At 41.9% G+C, this 19,452-nt stretch overlaps 1 protein-coding gene and 1 long non-coding RNA gene across 5 annotated transcripts in view; one reads left to right on the plus strand and one right to left on the minus strand.

Annotated features, from left to right (window-relative positions):
• Positions 1 to 6,176, minus strand: part of LOC115091978 — a 234,768-nt gene extending 228,592 nt beyond the window's left edge. Inside the window, exon 1 of the long non-coding RNA XR_003856868.1 lies at positions 5,809 to 6,176. This is a non-coding gene — a long non-coding RNA (uncharacterized LOC115091978). The remainder of the gene's footprint in view (positions 1 to 5,808) is intronic.
• The window catches only part of CNTN5 (contactin 5), a 2,626,638-nt gene that overhangs the window by 1,098,276 nt on the left and 1,508,910 nt on the right, over positions 1 to 19,452 (plus strand). The window lies entirely within an intron of this gene.

Genomic DNA, 19,452 nt, shown 5'->3' on the forward strand with positions numbered 1-19,452 from the left:
CAAGCCAAGCCTCAATAGCAACTTTCCCAAAGGGGCAATGCAAAGATTTAAAAGTGTAGATGACAGCACTGAACCCGATGGTACCCCCATATCAACCTCATGCCACTTTGAGCTGAAGTCCCCAATATGAATTTGCTGTTTTATCCCATGCAAAAAGGATCCAAACCACCGTAGAACTGCCCTGATAATTCCATAAGCTTCCAACCTGGACAACAGGACAGAGTAAATAACTGTGTCAAAAGCACATGACACATCAAGTTGGATCAAAATACCTACTCTACCCTTGTCCAGACAACACAACAAAGTATCCATCAAATCAATAGTAATAACTGTATATGTCCTCTATGAAATCCAAATTGGTTTTCATCAAGTAGTTCATGTTCTTCAATAAAATCATCCAATTGTATCAATAATACCTTCTCAATAATCTTTGCCAAAGTGGGCAAATTGGAGACTAAGCAATAATTTTGGTAAAATCACGAATGTCTTTGCTAACTTCCTTTTCTATCATCCTAATTGTTTCCTCCTTTAATAGTGTTGGCATACATCCTCCTGAAAACAATTGTTCTAATAATCTCATAAGAACTATCCTTCAAACTCCTGTCAATAATGAAAGACCATGGATCAAGCCTAGAGGTGGTAGATTTCAAACATGAAACAATTTCATCAACTTCTTTCAAGGCTACTGGCCTAAATTCACTCCACGCCTCTAACTGAGCAGCTGCTGGCCTATAATTATCCACTAACACCATTCTGGCCAATTGATTCTGGACATTCCATTCCGTATTCTTGAAATAATTTGCCAAGATATCACAGTCTGGCAGATTTAAATTCCAAGTTGGTTGTACAGTCAATTTCCTAATTGTGGAAAACAATTTCATTGGGTGATTCAAAGCCCTCATTACTGAGTAAGAATAAAAACTTTGTTTAGCTGTCTGATAAGCTTTGTGATATTCCTTAAGCACCTTACTATATTTCTGCCTAATTAACTCATCCCTACATTGCTTCCAGTGTTTTTCAACCTTATGCAGATCTCTTTGCTCAATCAAAACACCTGTAAACCAAGATGCTGATTTTTCCATCCTCTCTTATGTATACTTGCTTGATGAAAATAAGCATAACCATCCGGGCATAATGCCTTTAAGAGAAAAATATCATGGATATAATGCCAAGATTCAGAAATAAAAAAACAAATCACAGTCATTCTGTATTATTGCATTTTGAACAATATCCTCATTATGATGAACTGACCTGGCATTAATATAACCCACCCTAATACAACATTTGTCATCCTTAGCCCTACTGCAATAACCTGAACCATCCCTGTTAGGATAAATGAGAACCCTCATATTGTTAGAATAAAGCTGTCCAATCTGACTTCTCCAATACTTTCCCCTCCCACATAATACTGGACTTGGGGCTGTGTCAGGGGGACTCTGCGATGATTTCGCTGATGGCGAAAAGGTAGGGCACCTTATCGCTGCCAGTAGCATGCCCAATAGCCCCACCTTTCACAGTGGTGCTATTGGGTGCGAAAGCCGGCAGTGATCGCACTGTGGAGGTGCGATCGCTGCCAGCTTTCGCAGGCCCACCCCCCCGCTTCGCCCCTCTGTCCCCCAATACCGCAGAATTCACAGAGCCATGATGGTTTAGAAAATCCGGCCCTTAGTTACAGTAATAGTCCACCATCTATTTTCTATTTGTTTATTTCCTTTTATTTTCTTTGTTTCCATATACTCTCACACCTCCTTTTGTGAATTATATGCAACTTGTGAATCATGTCTATTCTTTATTATGTATTACTATTATTTTTTTATTGTATTCTTATGTTGCATTTTTTCTCCCCAAGTGAAGCTTTACTTTTATTTATTTTAGACTTTTATATACTGTTGTTCCATGGATTATTACAACGGTTTACAATAAAGCAAAGTTTAAAATTTAGAAATACAATACAATTAAATAAAATGTCAAAAAGAGAGAAAAAAATTTAAAAAAGAGAAAAGAAAGGCTTTTCACACTTTTCCACAAAGAAGACTGAAAAACAAACTAGCCAATAGGTGAGTAGGACAGAAAGTTGTTAACTGCGTGAACAATTGCTTAAGAAGAATTTAGGCCTTGATTTATCAAAATGCGGTAAGTACTGCATGCGATAGCAAAAGGGGTGTGTTTTATGCTAATATAGCATTTATTGCAATAATTACCTGTGTGAAGAGCTAAGTTAGTGTAAATTGTGATACCCTTTTCAGATTCTGTGATAAGTGCTGACCTGTTGTATTCCTGCATTCAACCATTGTTAATGGTCCCAGACACACGGGAGAGGGAGAGGGAGAGGGAGAGAGAGTGCCTGGCCATAGTGTCATCCCCAGAAGTAGGTATTTGTATCCCTATGGTAGGCCCACCTAGTAACTCGAGGTGGGGATTAGGTAAGAGTGTAGGGGGTTAGGGGCCACTTTGACATTCCACGTGACACCTACGAACAGAACAGTGGTCTCTTGTGAAGATTTGATGGCCTTCGGAGTGAGAAAACTCACTCCAAGATGAGATTTGGGCAAGGTTCTCTCAACCTAGCTTGATGTTAGCCAGGTAGAGAGTCCATCAAGCTAGGTTGAGAGAACCTTGCCCATATCTCATCTTGGAGTGAGTTTCCTCACTCCGAAGGTCATCAAATCTTCATGAGACCACTGTTCTGTTCGTAGGTGTCACGTAGAATGTCAAAGTGGCCCCTAACCCCGTACACTCTTACCTAATCCCCACCTCGAGTTACTAGGTGGGTCTACCATAGGGATACAAATACCTACCTATGGGCCATGACATTATGGTCAGGCACTCTCTCTCTCTATCACTCTCTCTCTCTCTCTCTCTCTCTCCCCTTCAATTCACCTGAAATAGGCCTTATGGGGAGACATCACAAAGGGCAATGAAATCTTATCACACAGCCTAACACAATTCAAAGAGGTGTAGTTAAAATCAGTGTTACAGCTTTGAAATAGCTCTTTGCAGACAGGCTAACCCAGTCCACACTCCGCCCCTAACTCCTCCTATTTTCTGAATTTGCATCGCACCATACAATATGTTGCGATCGCATGCATTAAACATGTTTTCGCATGCAGTTAGGGCCTATCGCATGCATTAACGGGGCATTTTGCATGCGATAAGCCCTTAACGCATGCGAAAACACCTTATCACATTTTGATAAATGACCCCCTTAGAGGGCAACCAATGGAATTCACTGTAGTGAAAATAAAACAACCAGTGTTATGGCTAGTTCTTTTCAATAGCATTTTAAGACAGCTGATTAAGTGTTACTTTGTTTCTTTTCTGATTTCAGATTGTACGGTTATTATGTCTGTATGAGGAAAGTTTTTGCAAATGCTGTATTTTAACAATGCTGTAAGTTGTTATGAACAAAGCATGTGTTTTTAATTAATGTATTTGCTGATGCCTGTGATCCTCCTTGAACATGGAAAATGCTTGTAAAAGCAAAAGAGATCTGCCTATTTAAACTAAATTAAACTGATTTATTAGTATCCTCACCGAAAGACTATAAAAGGGTAGACAGAAAAGAAAAGGGAGCATGAAAAAAAACTGGAGAATGGTAAAAAATCTAAAAGTTGTGATTTAGTGCAAATAGGTATAAAATTATGCATTAGAGGTGTAAAGATCCATTAGCCACTAGGCAACTAGGAAGACAAGAACTAGCAACTGCCAGACAGAGAGCTAAGGGGTTGATTTTCGAAAACACGTTTGTGTGTCCATGTGCATATGGTTTGGGCATGGGCATGTTATAAAATACAATTCCCGCTGTATGTACATGCGTGCCGGATTTTAATGTACACACGTGCATATGCGGGCGGGTGGTCTCTTGTGTGCGCAATGGACGTGATTTTAAAAAGTACACAGGCGACGCGAGTAGGATTTTCCCAGTTTCCTCTCAGTCTGCGGAGCAGAACTTCCCTATCCCCCTAAGTACCCTTGCTACATTTTCCCCTTTCCTCCCTGACCCCTAACCCCTACCTAGCTAGTTACATTTTTTTTGTTTTAATACTTCCTGCTCCTTTGGAGCAGAAGTAACTTCCACATGCTGGCTGGCTGCCAGTGCATGCTTCCTTTCACTCATCATTCTCTCTTTCTTCATGTCCTCATCACAGCACCTTTACTTTCTCCCATTACCTTGCCTCATGCAAATCTCTCTTTTCCTATCATTCTCCCAGTGAATCACAGCCAGTATTGCTTTCTCATTCCTCGTCTCTTTCCCCACAGATCTGCTGTCATATCTTTGTTGCTCTCTCATCTCCATGTGCATTGCCCTTCTGCAGCTCTCTCTTACTAGGCAGGGCCAGCTTTTGGGGTATGTGAACTATACAGTAGCACAGGGTGCCAAGCACGGGGGGGCACCAATGTCCCCACCTGTTGCAGCTGCTGGGCCAAAGAAGAGCCACAGTAACTCTTCTGAGAGGGCCTGTGAGGCAAAGAAGAGTAACTGCTGAGTGTCACCTCCCCACTCCAGATCCCTCTCCCCAATGCAGCACTTTCAGTTGTACTCTTCCCCCAACCTTTCTTCTCCTGTGCTTTACACAGGTATGACATGCTTTTCCTCTCTGTTCAGGCCTAGACCTGATGCTGGAACAACTATCATTCATCCCAACAGACCCAGAAATATTAACTTTCTTTTCTCTCTTCCACCTTCAATACTAGCAGCAGCATTTTAGGGATATAAGAAATATATTAGGGATGTACATTTGTTTCATACGTTTCCTATACAAGCATGTAATATGAAACATATGAAACAAATGCACATCTAATTGACATGTAATGGGAAAAGTATGAAACGAATTAAACAAATTAAACAAATGCACATCCCTAAAATATATACTGCCAACTCATTGTAGCTCTTCCTCCATGTTATCTGGGAGACAAAGCATGTGGGAAAATGCTGATCCATGACCAACAGCACATGCTCTTGATGTCTTCCACTTTCTATTGGCTTTTTGCCCCTCTTATGATGCAGTAGTCAGGGGGAAGGCAGTTGGTGGAATGGAAAGAGCATCTAGATGAAGTTAGGAGAGTGGTAGTATACTAGGAGAGCAAAGGAAGGGGAAAACCCTACACTGATAAAATTTCTAAACCATCTGTGGAGGTGGGGATGGGGTGGGGGAAGAGGAAGTAGGTACAAAAGAGAAATCTGGAAGGTGAGGTGCAGCAGGTTAAGAACCTAAAGAGAGGCAGAATGAGAAATGGAACATGGAGAGGAGAGGGACTTGAGAGATAAATAGATGGTTACTGGGGCAATTGGTGGGGGACGAGAGAGAGCGAAATGAGGATAATGAGGAAACAAACACTGAAACACAAGCAGAAGGAAGAGTTGGGCGATTAAAGGAGGGAGAATAAAGGGAAGAGGAGGAGATAAAAAAATGACTAGGGAAGTGTTATATTCATGGACCTTTGGATCGGCTGATCAATATGAATTGAATAGCCGAGAGGTGGTTCAAGACAGGAGACAGTTCAAATGATGTAACTTGTATTTAATAGAACTTGGAAATGAACCTGAGAACAGGACAGTCAAGCAAAGTTCATATGACGTGACAAATCAGAAATCCAGACAGCAGTGTGTCAAATGAGAACCAGAAACAGCTGATTTCTGGACAGGCAATATACTCAAGTACTCTACAAACTAACATGTGGAATCCAGTAATTCTATTACTTAAACATTAAATATTAAATAACTAAACTGAGAATGTAAAATAAATATAAAAGAAAACAAAAGGCAACAGTGAGGCAAAAGCATAAATGTCAATACAAGTCTCTTACTGTTGATTCCTGTTGCCAAGACAGCGTGTACTCTTCGTTGGGACTCTTATATAGTCCTCCGGTGATGATGTGCAGCTTGAGCAGCTCGAGAGAAAGCTCGAGGGAATCCTTTTGTTTCTTACCAAAGTCCTTCCCCAATAAGCGCCGCATATAAGTGCGCAGAACCTTAAATTAATTCTAATCAACGCGCAGCCTTAAATTTGAGTATTCAGACGTTTTTCTCTATGGAAAAGGCAGATCTACTTCCAGAGCACAGGATTTTTGATTGTGCCATTGATCTTCTTTCTGGTTCCATTCTTGCAATCAGATACCATTTTTGTCTCCACCACCTTAACTGGGAGGCCGATCAATGCATCCACTACCCTCTCTGTAAAGAACTATTTCCTAAGATTACTCCTGTGTTTACTCCCTTTTAATCCCTTGTTTTCCTTTTTTTTTCCTGCAAGCTTTCCAGTGCTATCAAGCTGATTATAATCATCTTTTTACTGGCTGAGGAACAAGGAAGAGAAAATGTATTGGTCAGGGAAGGAAAATAACACATGTAAAGTGAATTTTTAACTCTGTGTGCATAATTTTCCATTCAAATGCACTCACGAGAAAAGCAGATGCTTTGTACCCATAGCAAGTTTAAAAGTAATTTAATAAAGTTCTTGCATACTTTTGTTTGGAAACATGGGCAAAGTCCACAGGAACAGAGTATCCGCAGACTGTGTCCCAAAACACAATTTGAAGATTGCTGTCATGATGCATGCAAAACATTCCAGTTGCAGAAAACTTTCTACCTTTTCTCTGAAAGGCTTTTAGACTTCACACCACTTTGGCTTCACCAACATTTTCCATGAGACACACACAAGCTTACAGCACAGTTTAAGTTATTTTATAACACAGCGAGATGATTCCCTATAGCCTTTTTCCTGCAAAGAGAATCAGGGTATCCCTTGAATGATTGACAGCTGTGTCTGGAAACTATTGAAGTATCTCAGGAGGCTTATTTTCCCCCTGTATGAAAACGATTCTTGTAAAACAGTTAAAAGCGCAGATTTCTAAAGAGATCTAACTGCCAGTAAGTGTGCATCTTCACAGTAAACTCTTTGGGGTGGGAGCCTATCCCGTTTTCCCTTTCCAGGAATCAGTCAGGAGACCCAGATATGTTTTGTAACCACCATATAAGCATAACATAAACAGCATCAAAGTCCAGCTTAAAGCAGTAGGGATGTGCAGCAGGGACGGATTCATCCCATTCGGTATTCGTATTCGTGGGGAGCCAAATTCGTTGCATCCGTTCTTGGGGACACCGATCCGTTCATTAGTTACGTATATATTCGTTTCCCAAAATAAAATTCATCCCAACCCTTTAAATTTAATTAACTACAACCCCCCACCCTCCTGACCCCCCCAAGACTTACCAAAGTCCCTGGTGGTCCAGCGGGGGTTCTGGCATGATCTCCTGCACTCGGGCCATCGGCTGCCGATATTCAAAATGGAGCCGATAGCCTTTGCCCTCACTATGTCACAGGGGCTACCGGTGCCATTGGTTGGCCCCTGTCACATGGTAGGAGCAATGGATGGCCTGCACCATCTTGTGTGCCATTTTGAATACTGGCAGCCGACGGCCCGAGTGCAGGAGATCACTCCAGGACCGCCGCTGGACCACCAGGGACTTTTGGTAAGTCTTGGGGGGGTCAGGATGGTGGGGGGATTTATTCGTTAGATATGTTGTATTCATGAGGGTTCACCATACGTTTCTTGACCCCATGAATTCAGCGAATAGGGACATATACGCTGCGGATTGCCAATACATCAAAAATGAATGCACACCCCTATAAAGCAGTTTAAGACACACACGTCCTGGGTATTCTCTTTCCCTTTGATTCTCTTTATAATAAGAGCTTCTTTGGCCTTATACTTACAGGGCTCAATATTCAAAGGTATCTGGCTGTCTAAGGGCTAGACTCATCAGACGCATGCGATGGGAAGAGGGGCGTGTTTTATAGTAATAGTCTATTTATCACAATGTGTGCTATCTTAGGGCTTCGCATAGGTATTACCATAAAGTGTGTTAACCTTTTTGTACTTTGCGGTAATACCACAATTATTGCATTTCCTACCTGCAACCACTGGTGGGGGGGGGGGGGGGGAGCGAGAGAGAGCCTATCTATAAGGCCCTTGTAGTAGTTAGCTATTTATATCTCTACAGGAGGCTCACCTAGTAACTTGAGTGAGGTTTAGGGAGTAGTGAAGGGGTTAGGGGCCACTTTGACCTGCAGAGTGAGACATACCAACAGAACAGTATACTCTTGTGAAGATTTGATGTCCTTCGGAGTGAGGAAGCTCACACAGCAATGAGATTTGTACAAAGTTCTCTCAACCTAGCTTGATGTTACCCAGGTAGAGAGTCCATGTGAAAACACTATAACACGAGTTGGAAAATAACCCCCTAAGTTAGCAAGAATAACCCCCTAAGTTAACAAGATATAACATAGATAAGTTTTAGTTAGCCGGCTAAGTTATATCCGGCTAAATTTAGACCTGCTATTGAGCAGGCCTAATTTATTCGGTTAACTTAACCGGATAAGTCAAAATATCGACACTTAACCAGCTAATTTAACAGGATAAGTAGCTCCTCCCCAATCTGCCCACCTGCTGCTCACATGTTAACTGGTTAACTAGTTAGCTGTAAAAATATATATCTGGTTAAGTGGTGACTGCTGATTGTAGCTAGATATTCAGTGGCCACCATTTAACCAGATAAGTCTCTACTTATCCAGCTAAATAGCACTGAATATTGGCCTCACAATATCTTAGAGTGAGAAGGCAGGAAAGACTTTTTACCACAACTGTCAGACCCTACTTCTCTGGTTGTTTCTTTGCCAGTCATAAATTTCTGTTGTCTCTGTCAGCATTTAATTGATTGTACTTGGACTCACTGGTGTCACCCTGGGACTACATGTCCCAGAAGCTCCAGTTTTAAAATAGCCTTCCTTCTTTCCTTTCTTTTACTTTGTCTTTTAGTGGCCGGTTGCCATAATCTCAGGGAAGGAATGTATACTTCCTTAGACTGCCTTATCACCAAGAGTACCTGAATATAATCTGAAAGATGGACTATAAATCAAATAAATATATAAATAGATCCTTTGTTTGTGAATTGCTGCATGCAGAGTGGGTAAACCTAATTGTCTTGTTTCACTAGTCAGCTAGGTTTAGCTTCTGTAAATGAAGGTGTCCCTTGGGGCATAATTTGGTCAGAGGGGAATACAACATGTGCATTTTGAATAGTCCAGTATACTAGGAGAATGCATTTTGATTACCTTATTTTTCTTGTAAGATTTCTAAAGTTTTGCCTTTCCCTTGTTTTAATTTTGCTTGAGTTAATTAGTCAAGGCTTTTCTGCTTTTGTCTTTGTTATAGGCTTCATTTTATTACATGTGATAACTCATTTTCATATGTATGTTTAATGTGCAATTCTTGTGGAAAAAATGCATGTACTTTTATCTGCATATGGATGAGCAATTTTCAAAAAGTTCTTTACACTCGTAAATGGCTTTTGAAAATTGCCCTTTTCAGGCTTTACTATCTAAACTACATCTCAGTGTTGGAGTTTGCTCCAACTTTTCAGTCTACAACTTTTTCTAAAACTATTTATTTTTGCTTAAATGCCTAGCTAGCACCTTCAAAAATGTGTTTACAATGGTAGGATCCAGAAGCAAGACCAAAAACATAAGGTTGTAACTCAAAAGGTAGAATGGCCAAAAGCAAAGGAAGCAGGAGTGGAATGGAAGAAACAAGCTTATATTTTGGCTATAAGAGGTAGAGGGAAGTGAAGAAGTGAAAGACATTTAAAAGTCAAGCAGAGAAAGCTTGTGATTAAACATGTTAACATGGGCAGGCAGAACTCTTGGCAGTTCTCCCATTCACCCTTAACAAAATTACATGAAACACATAAATGGTATTAAATAAGGCCGCAGTTAATTGAATGCAACAAAGGAACCTGAGCCAAACAAGTTACAAATCTTAATTATTGCCCCCCCCCCCCAATGTTCTCAAGAAGATTCACTGCCACACCCCAGCAGCCTCCAGACTGCCAATACTCTGGCTCCACCTTCAGCGGCCGATGCCACTCACCTAGTCCTCCCTGCCACGCCACCAGCAGAGATTATCAACATTATAGTTGTGAACCTCACATGCCACTCGGCACATTATGTAGCAGCACCCCAGCTACACATTCCCACCATGCCATGCACACATAACAAAAAGTAACCATATTTTGATTTAGACAACTTAGGCTTGGGTTCACTGCCCCCTGCGACAATACACAGAAAGAGAATTACATGCCAATTAGGAGGGAGAATGGGATGAGGCCTCGAAGCTGCAGCGCACAGAGTACGAAAAATTGTTCACTTCTCAGGTTGCCCCCTCTAAACTATCCCCCTCTGAAGCTCCTTACAAATGAGCCAACTGACCCTAACTTCCCATCTAATCTAACTCCTGGGACCACCCAGGACACATAGCCCAGGGATAAGATAGCAGAAAGGAATGGGGGCATACTCGGAGAAAAAGGGGGGGAACTAGTCAGACCCCTCTGGCTCCCATTCCAGAATGCCTACCCTGCCAACATGTTATTGGCAGCAGGGTAAGTCTTTGCTTCCTTGCCTTACATTTACATGGCAAGGCAGGATTTTTGGCATTCCTCTTAGAAACCTTTAATAAAACACATGAAACACATAAATAGTATTAAATAAGGCTGCAGTTTATTGAATAGAACAAAAGAACCTGTGTCAAACAAGAATGCAATTTACAAACCCTAATTACCACCCCTCCAGCGTTCTCAAGACGAATCACCACCACATCCCAGTGGCGTGCTGCTTCCAGTCCATTAGTTCTCTGGCCCCACCTTTGATGGCCGACACCACCCACCTAGTGTTCCCGGCTATGCCTCTAGTTGAGAATATCAGCATTATGTTTGTGAACCTTGCATACTGCCCAGCACATCATGTAACAGCCCCCAGTTTCACATGCTTATAGTGCTATGCACACATAACAAAAGGTAACCATGTTACAATTTACATAACTTAGGCTTGGGTTTACCACATAGGCAAGGACATTCGTAGAACAGTCCTCAACCCCCTACACTGTGGCCTATCCCCTAACAGTACACCAAACTTCCAGTGCCTCTTCTAATGAATTATTGGAAAAGTCAAGCCTCACATGAGACAGATGAATCCTGTCCCCTTGTGAAGACTCATCCATAGTAACATAGTATTACCAGCAGAAAAAGATCAAATGGTCAGTCCAGTCTTCCCAGCAAGCTTCTCATGACAGCAATTGCCACTTCATGCAGGTTATCCCCAAGTGTCCAGCAAGGGCAGTAATTGCTGCTCCTTGCAGGTTACCTCCATGCCTTATGTTAAGGATAGTAATACTTACAAGCAAATTACTACAACATTTTTACATGATGAGCATTCTAATACTTACAAATAAATTACTATAACATTTTTACATGATGAGCATCCTTCCTGATAATTTAGACAATGCTGCTTGAATGTCCTTTGCTTTTGGATTTGGGTGTAGAAGCTTTATCCCCAGTATGTATCTAAAGCTCAATTGTGGTATACTCAAAAATCTCCTTGTGCCACCATCCAAGCGCCAACCTGTTGATTGACATTCTTAACACCCCTTTTCCACATTGGCTGATCCTTCAACTAGAATGTCTACTATATGAACCGAGAATGCAGCATCATATTCATCAGACTCCCAAGATCCTTCCTGGCTGCTGCTATAATGACATGGCAAGACCAAGAGCCCAAGTCATTTACCCCAAATGGATAACAATATCCTCCGATGCATTTCATTCCTCTTCTGTCAAATCAACAGATCTGCATGCCGACTACAGCCAAAGCCAATCCCAGGTACTCATCATATGGATACCGCAAGGTCCTCCAGTGCTCCCAGTGCACAAACAAGTGGCCTACATCTGGCTTCCACCATGCCCCTCCTCAGCACTGCAAAAGAATACACAATTATCAGTACATTTCCTGCCCTGCAAAGGAATCTGCCCCTCATGTGAATGTAACCTGCAACAGCTCAAGCTTCCTAATTTCCCCTTCCACCAGACCTGCCTCCACACTCAACTACTTCCCCAGTACAGAAAGAATGAGTGTTTAAAATCCTCTGTATTCCAACCCAAGCTCTGTATAACCTTCCGCAATATACCAGCAAACTGGAAGTGAGTCAACGGAGAGCCATCTGCATGTACCAAAAGCAGTCCCCCCTAACTGTCGATCTAATGCTCAAGAAATCCTTCATGCTAGCGACAGGACACACCCTCTGTTCAGACAGGCAATGCAACAATACCACTTCTCTCTTGCCTTTTTAATTTGTCTTTGACCAATGAATATACAGCCTCACATGTTCATCCATCAAAGCAACAGTCCCATACAGTAACCTGCCAAACCCTAGTCACCCTGCCAGCTAAACCACCAATACGCTCAGCTGAATTACGCCAAAAAGGTGAACACAAAAGACAGTCAAAATAAAAGTGCCTCATACTCTGAGCAACATGCCAAAGGCAAATTCACGACATATGCCCGCAGCTCCCCAAACCTTATGGAGTGCTGTACCATGAAACACAGAACAAGTGAAACAAAGGTGAACAGGAAGACAGCATAGTGCATTAATAAAACTGAAGACAAGAAAAGAAAAAATGGTTTGGTGGTTAATTGTGTCTAACTGCAATTTCTATCTGTGACAGAAAATGCAATGAAATCGAATGAACAGATGAAAAAAGTTTTGATTTTTGATTGCAGGCACTGAACTATCTTTTTTTACTGCCACAGGATTCAGTATACTTTTTGGGGCCTTTTTTGAAAAGGATTTTTTTCCCCATCCTGTGCCTATGGAAATAATCTTTATTGAATAAGGGCTTTAATCTTCTGTCTCATTGAGGCAGAGGTCAGAGGTATGAGGCATCAGAGTCTCATACTACAATGCTGAACAATAAAATCCTAACCACTAAACTTAACAGCACATGCTGAAGAGAATCAATATAGCGGTTCAAAGCAATAAACATGCCCGAGTGACTGCAATGACATAACAACAACAGTAATTGCAGACTGATGAGATCAGATCTGTCAAAAGGGACAAAGACCAGGTAGAGGTAGAATTACAACTTATCTTGACAGCCTGATCTTATCAGTTCTGAATTCAATTTTGTTATTTCAAGTTAACTTCAGCTATTATTGCATTATATTTTCAGCTGAGATGTTATTTGAATGGCATTTGAACACAGAGCAGAAAAATATCACATTGCTTTTTCTGAAGAAGATGTGAACCAAATTTCTATAACTTGATGCGAACTGAACATGAAAGAGTAAAAATTGGTTTTGAACACATCACTTTCACGTATGGAATGAAAACTGTAGACTTAGAAATAAATATTTTACAAAAACTGGAAGCATGTTTTGAAAGGTAATCAGAGTCATTTAATGATGACTTTGTTCTTGTACCAATTTCATTCAGTACTTGCTAATAAATGAAGCCAAAATAGAAGATGTGATGTGGCTGCTGCATCCTTCTATACGAGTGTCACCATAATATGCTTTCTGAAAGGACTGTGAGACAAGTAGTTTTCTTGACACAATTATACCGTTGGTAACACTCATACTGGAAAGACATTAACACTAGTTTATCTTCTTAAACAGCACACATTGAGGATAACTTTCAAACAACTCCACACAGTGGCATATACACACGTATATGGCCGTGTGTAGATTTAGCATTTTATAGCTATGTGAATTAGGGATGTGAATCGTTTTTCAACGATTAAAATTATCGTCCGATAATGTTAATATCGTCTTAAATCGTTATAGAACACGATACAATAGAAATTCTAACGATTTATCGTTAAAAATCGTTAAATCTAACTCGATTTAGTGCGCACTAACTGAAAATGATACAAATAAACACTTTCCAGGTCACTGAAGGTCAGTTAGGAATGAATATGTGTTCCTATTGGCTGGCTGCCCTCTTATCTATTGATGTTACCAAGGTTACCACTGAGGTGATGGTTGGGGGGATGGGAAATGGAACTGGAAACTAACGAACACCAACAGAAAATGAAACAAAGTGTTCACACTTCCCAGGTCAGTAAAGGTCACTTAGGAATGAATATGTATGTATGTATTCCTATTGGCTGGCTGTGCTCTTATCTATTGATGTTACCAAGGCTAACACTGAGGTAATGGTTGGGGGGATGTGAAATGGAAACAGTTGGAAGCTTGACAAAAAAAGTAATGTAATGATCAGCACTCACGTGACTAGAACTTGTTTGTTTATTATTTTTGTTAGCAGGCACCTGAAATGCTAGTGCATGTTGAATTTGCCAATCACTGTGCATTTTAGAAAGGTGGTCCTGGCTGGAACTGTACACAGTTCAAATATATGTAATTGATTGTTGGTAAGTGTATTTTTTAAGTAGCCACACTGGCACAAGTATGTTTACTTTTCCTCCTACTTAACTCACTAGCTCAGCTTTGTAAGAAGGGCTAGTGTGCCGGTTTTCGTGCTCTCCCCCTTCCCCCGATTTAGCCACGGACCGCCGCTACGGAGGACTCCCAGGTAATTTAATGCATTTGGGGGGGGGGGGTTCGGGAGGGTGGGGGATTTAATTTAAACGGTCGGGGGTGGGTTTTAGGGGGTTTTAGTGTGCCGCTGGACCACCAGGTAATTTAAGGCATTTGGGGGGGGGATTTAATTTAAAGGGTCGAGGGTGGGTTTTAGGGGGTTTTAGTGTGCCGGCTCACGATTTTAATGATTATGACGATACTTTACACACACAAACGGCAACAATACGATTCCCTCCCCCTCCCAGCCGAAATCGATCGTTAAGACGATCGAGGACACGATTCACATCTCTATTACTCACCTCCTTCTTTGCTTCCCTGACTCCATGGGGTAGATTGGAAGCCTCCTCTAGCCGCCGCCGACCTGCCTACCATTCCCAGGCCTCCCGGGTCGGCATGGATGCCGCCAACTGCCATCTTGCCATCAGGTCCCGCTAGGTGCACGTACACATGGGCCAGTCTTATCCACATCAAGGTGGGAACCTCGGGGGTGTCCCCTCCAGATGATGTCAATACTCGCAGATATTTAGACCAGCTAGCCCTGCCGAAAGACGATTTGGCAAAGAGCCTCATCCTTGCTAACTCTGCTTCGTTTCCTGAGGATTCTGCATTCCAGTTCCTGTTCTGACTTGGATGTCTCAGGTAGGGATGTGCAGAGGGACGGCATATGTTACATCCCGTATTCGTTTTTGTCAGGGGTAGATACATTGCACTCAGCAAGTGGGGCCCCCGATACGTTTATGCGTTCATTCTTATTTGTTTCCCGGCTAAAATTGAATTAACTACAACCCCCACCCTCCTGCCCCCCCCCCCCCCAATACTTACCAATACTCCCTGGTGATCCAGTGGGGGGTCTTGGAGCCATCTCCTGCACTCACACCATTGGCTGCCGGTATTCAAAATGGCAACGATAGCCTTTGACCTTACTATGTCACAGGGGTTACCAGTGCCATTGGTCGGCCCCTGTGACATAGTGAGGGCAAAGGCTATTGGCGCCATTTGATTACTGGCAGCCGACGGCCCGAGTGCAGGAGATCACTCCCGGACCCCCGCTGGACCACCAGGGACTTTTGGCAAGTCTTGGGGGACCCTCCTGACCCCCACAAGACTTGCCAAAAGTCCCTGGTGGTCTAGGTTATTCATATTTAATAGGGAAGTGAATCATTTTTCTAACAAATTGAAATATCGTACAATATTTCTAAATTCATTAGAAATCAGTTAAAAGAAAGAAACGATCAATTTTACCCCCGATTTTTCGTAAAAATCGTTTTTCGGGTTAGTGCGTGCTAACTCATGTTAGTGCGATCTAACAAAAAAATGTTGATTTTTGTTACTTTTTGTTATTTTTTGCTATTTTTGTTAGAGCGCGCTAACTCCCATTAGCACGCACTAACACGAAAAATGATTTTTCACTAAAAAAAAAAAAATGGGGAAACGCCGGAAAATGATTTTTTCCCACGGCCAGACGATCCCAAAAGCGGGAATGATCGAGCACCCGATTCACATCCCTAATATTTAAGTCTGAAAGTCTTACCTTATAGGTCTTATGCTTCAGATTCTGCATCATTTTAGTATCTTTCCTGTGGATTGCCTGTATGTCTGTTTGTATCATTTTGGAGAGGTGGCCTCCAGAATTGGACACAATACTTCAAGTAATGTCTCAGCAAAGATTTGTCAATGGCTTTTTTTTTGTTTGTTCGTTTTATTTCCTGCTGACTACCCTTGCCACCCTCTCTGATTAAACACACAAGTTAAACTTTTTAAAAAGCTCCCTCCGTGAGCTTCCCTTGCCCACCTTGCAACCTCCTGAACCCCTGTTCACTTACTCCATCTCTGGAATCCAAATGCGCAGGAGTGATCCTCAGTCATTCCTGCTTCACTAATACCATACTTCAAAATGATGCTGGCCAACTGCCACCACCATTTTTTGTTATGGCACAGGTAAGGCAGGAGCAACTGGGGATTGCTTCTGCCCCTTTCAAAGCCCAGGGATTGGGTAAGGATAGGCAGCCCTTAAGGAGGGCCCATTTTGGAGTATGAAACCGTAGGGGTAGGAGCAATTGGGGTTCACTTCTGCCCCATTTTGACCCCGCAGATGGGGGTAAGTTAAGAAGGGGTCACGAGGGTAGGAAATGGGCGGGGGAGCCAGGGGCTTTTAAAACCTTTAGCATGCAGCTTTTGCTTTTAGTGTGTACTGCCATAACGCACTTTAAAATGTTTTAGTGTGCACCACTGGCAAATAGCATGCACTAAAATATTTAGTACACGCTATTGCAAAATAGTTCACAATAAAAACAAGAAACAAAATGAAAAAAGTATCAATGAAACTAAAAGCAAACAAACAAACATACACAACAACTTGCACTCCTAATTATCACTTCCTTATTTCTCCTGTTCTGTCTCTCCCTATGCAACATTGCTTTATGCTGTCAGTTGTCACTGCCTTATCATATTATTTCACAACTTTAAGATCATTAGAAGCGTAATAATATAAAAGGTTAGGTTGAAAGAAAACCAGAGGTTTTCAACCTTCTTTTGATATGTTCGTTCCAAGATCCCTCTTCTTCGGGCAGAACGAGGAAAAAGGGGGGCTGGATTGGGGAATTATTTTACATAATGGACTGAATGGTGCATCACCTTGTTTTGCCATCTTTTGCAGAGATTTTGATATAAAATAAATATAAAATAAAACCTAGATTCCCCTCCCAGCTCAGTTCTACCTTTTCTTGAACATATCTCACCCCTCACTTTCTCTTATAATATTCCTAATTATGGTTGAAAAGAAATTAAAAAAAAAACCCAACTTAAACCTACTTATTCAAAAAGGCTTTTAATACCTGAACCTTCTGCATTTTCAGAGGGCCTTCTCCTTAAAATTGTCTAAATTACAAACCTTTGACATCTGAGACCTAGCGAATTTAGCTGCAGTGTACTTGTTTTGCTACATGTTTCTGTTCTGTTTGTTTTATTATTTTAATTAGGTATATTCTTTTAATTTTGGATACCACATTGAAAAATCAAAGTAAATTGTGGTATATACATTTTATAAATAAATAATTGTCTTTTTTTTTCTTTTCCATTTCTTCCACTTCTGCCGGTAAGTTTATGCCAGGCATCCACCATCTCTTCAATAAAGAAGTACTTCCTCTGAACCTCTCTTCTTCCAGCTTCATATCACAACCCTTGCTCCTTATGTTTATTTTTCTACAGAAAATGCTACCATATTGTCTTTTATTGATCTCTGCTAGATATGTCTAGAAACACAGAAACATAGGGTATAACTGCAGGCAAGGATCACAACTGCTGTTAGAATGTAAATTGGAAAGCATGAAATTAACTCATGTAATTAGGTAGTCTGTCTGCAGCTTTGCTAGCAATGTCATGTAGAAGTTCATAGGGTTTGAATGCTGCGTACAAATAAACTGGAAATTAACAAGAAAAGAGAAGCAATAAATCCATGTGTTACCTTTATACTGAGGAAATCTACTTGAGTTACTCCATTGTGTCTTTAAAAGAAATAAAGTTTTTTCTTTTCACATAAATTAGCATGACTTCAACAATCAGTATTCAAATTAGAGATAGGCCTATTCACATTCTTTATTTTCCCATTATTAATAAGTGTACAGAAAAATAAAGGTCAGTAAGCAGGTTGTAGGTGATACTGTCACAGGGCATTGCTCTCAAGCTAGTCACAGATATATTAATTTGGTTCAATGAAAAGGTACCTTTTACAACCTGTTTACCTTAATTTCTATGTATTCCTTTACAAATAGGGCAGGTGTGATATGACTAATTGTGCAAACTTTGCATTCTCTGTGTAGCTGCTTAACCTAAGCAAGGAGTTAATGTTACAATTGTGGACCCCTGAGCTGAGACGAGCAAGGCCTACCTGAGAGGAGACTTCCCAGGCTCTCGTCGTCGGGGAGGCAGATCTCAGTGTCAGTTAGGCAGTGGTCAGCAGCGGGATCCAGTACACAATCCAAGAGTCGAGGCAGGCTGTGAGCAGCAGAGTCCAGTAACAATCCAAAGGTCGAGACAGGCAGAGAGCAGCAGTTTCCAGTAACAATCCAAGGGTCGAGACAAGCAGTGAGCAGCAGAGTCCAGTAACAATCCAAGGGTCGAGACAGGCAGCAAGCAGCAGAGTCCAGTAACAATCCAAGGTCAGAGGCAGGCGGCAAGCAGCAGAGTCCAGTAACAATCCAAGGGTCAAGACAGGCAGCAAGCAGCAGAGTCCAGTAACAATCCAAGGTCAGAAGCAGGCAGCAAGCAGCAGAGTCCAGTAACAATCCAAGGTCAGAGGCAGGCAGCAAGGAGCAAAGTCCAGTAACAATCCAAGGTCAGAGCCAGGGGACAATCCAGAAAGAAGGGAGCAGGGCAGGAACGGAGAGGAACAGGAACCAAGATGAGGAGTGATCACGCAGCCAGCAGCTTCGGAAGACCTGTTGCAGAGGCAAGGCTGAAGAGCAGGGACTAGGCCTAAATAGTCCCTGCTGGATGACATCAGGGAGGAACTGCGGGAACTTTTCCCATTGTGGTTCCTTTAAGAGCTGGTGTGGTGGGCACGCATGGTCCTAGGTCGCGTCTGGCCTGGGAGGATTTGGAGCCATGCCAGCCGGCCAGGAGGATCACGGTGGCGTCTCCTCATCACTGCAAGAGAGGATGGCTTGGTTCTGGGGTTTGGCTGGGTAAGCAAGGTTGGCAGGGTGATGGGGAAAGGAAAAATAGGGAGGTAAATTAATGAGGCAATCAGAACTACAAGTCCTGCATGTAAAAGGTAAACCAAGACTGGATCAGCCTGTTCCTTATAGGTCATGGGGCAACTCAAGAGAGAGAAGGGTTTTGAAATGTATGTTTGTGGGGATAGGCGAAGGAGTCAGACTAGGTAAATGCATTTGAAGAAGGTGAAGTGAGTATGTGTGTTTAAGAGAGGGAACTGATGCAGGAGGAGAGGGCATACAAGAAAGAGGATCTATGCAGGATGATTGTATGTTTGTGTGCATGTTTGAGAGAGAAAAGGGATCTGTGC

The sequence above is a fragment of the Rhinatrema bivittatum genome, chromosome 5, assembly GCF_901001135.1.
Source record: "Rhinatrema bivittatum chromosome 5, aRhiBiv1.1, whole genome shotgun sequence".
Taxonomy (NCBI): domain Eukaryota; kingdom Metazoa; phylum Chordata; class Amphibia; order Gymnophiona; family Rhinatrematidae; genus Rhinatrema; species Rhinatrema bivittatum.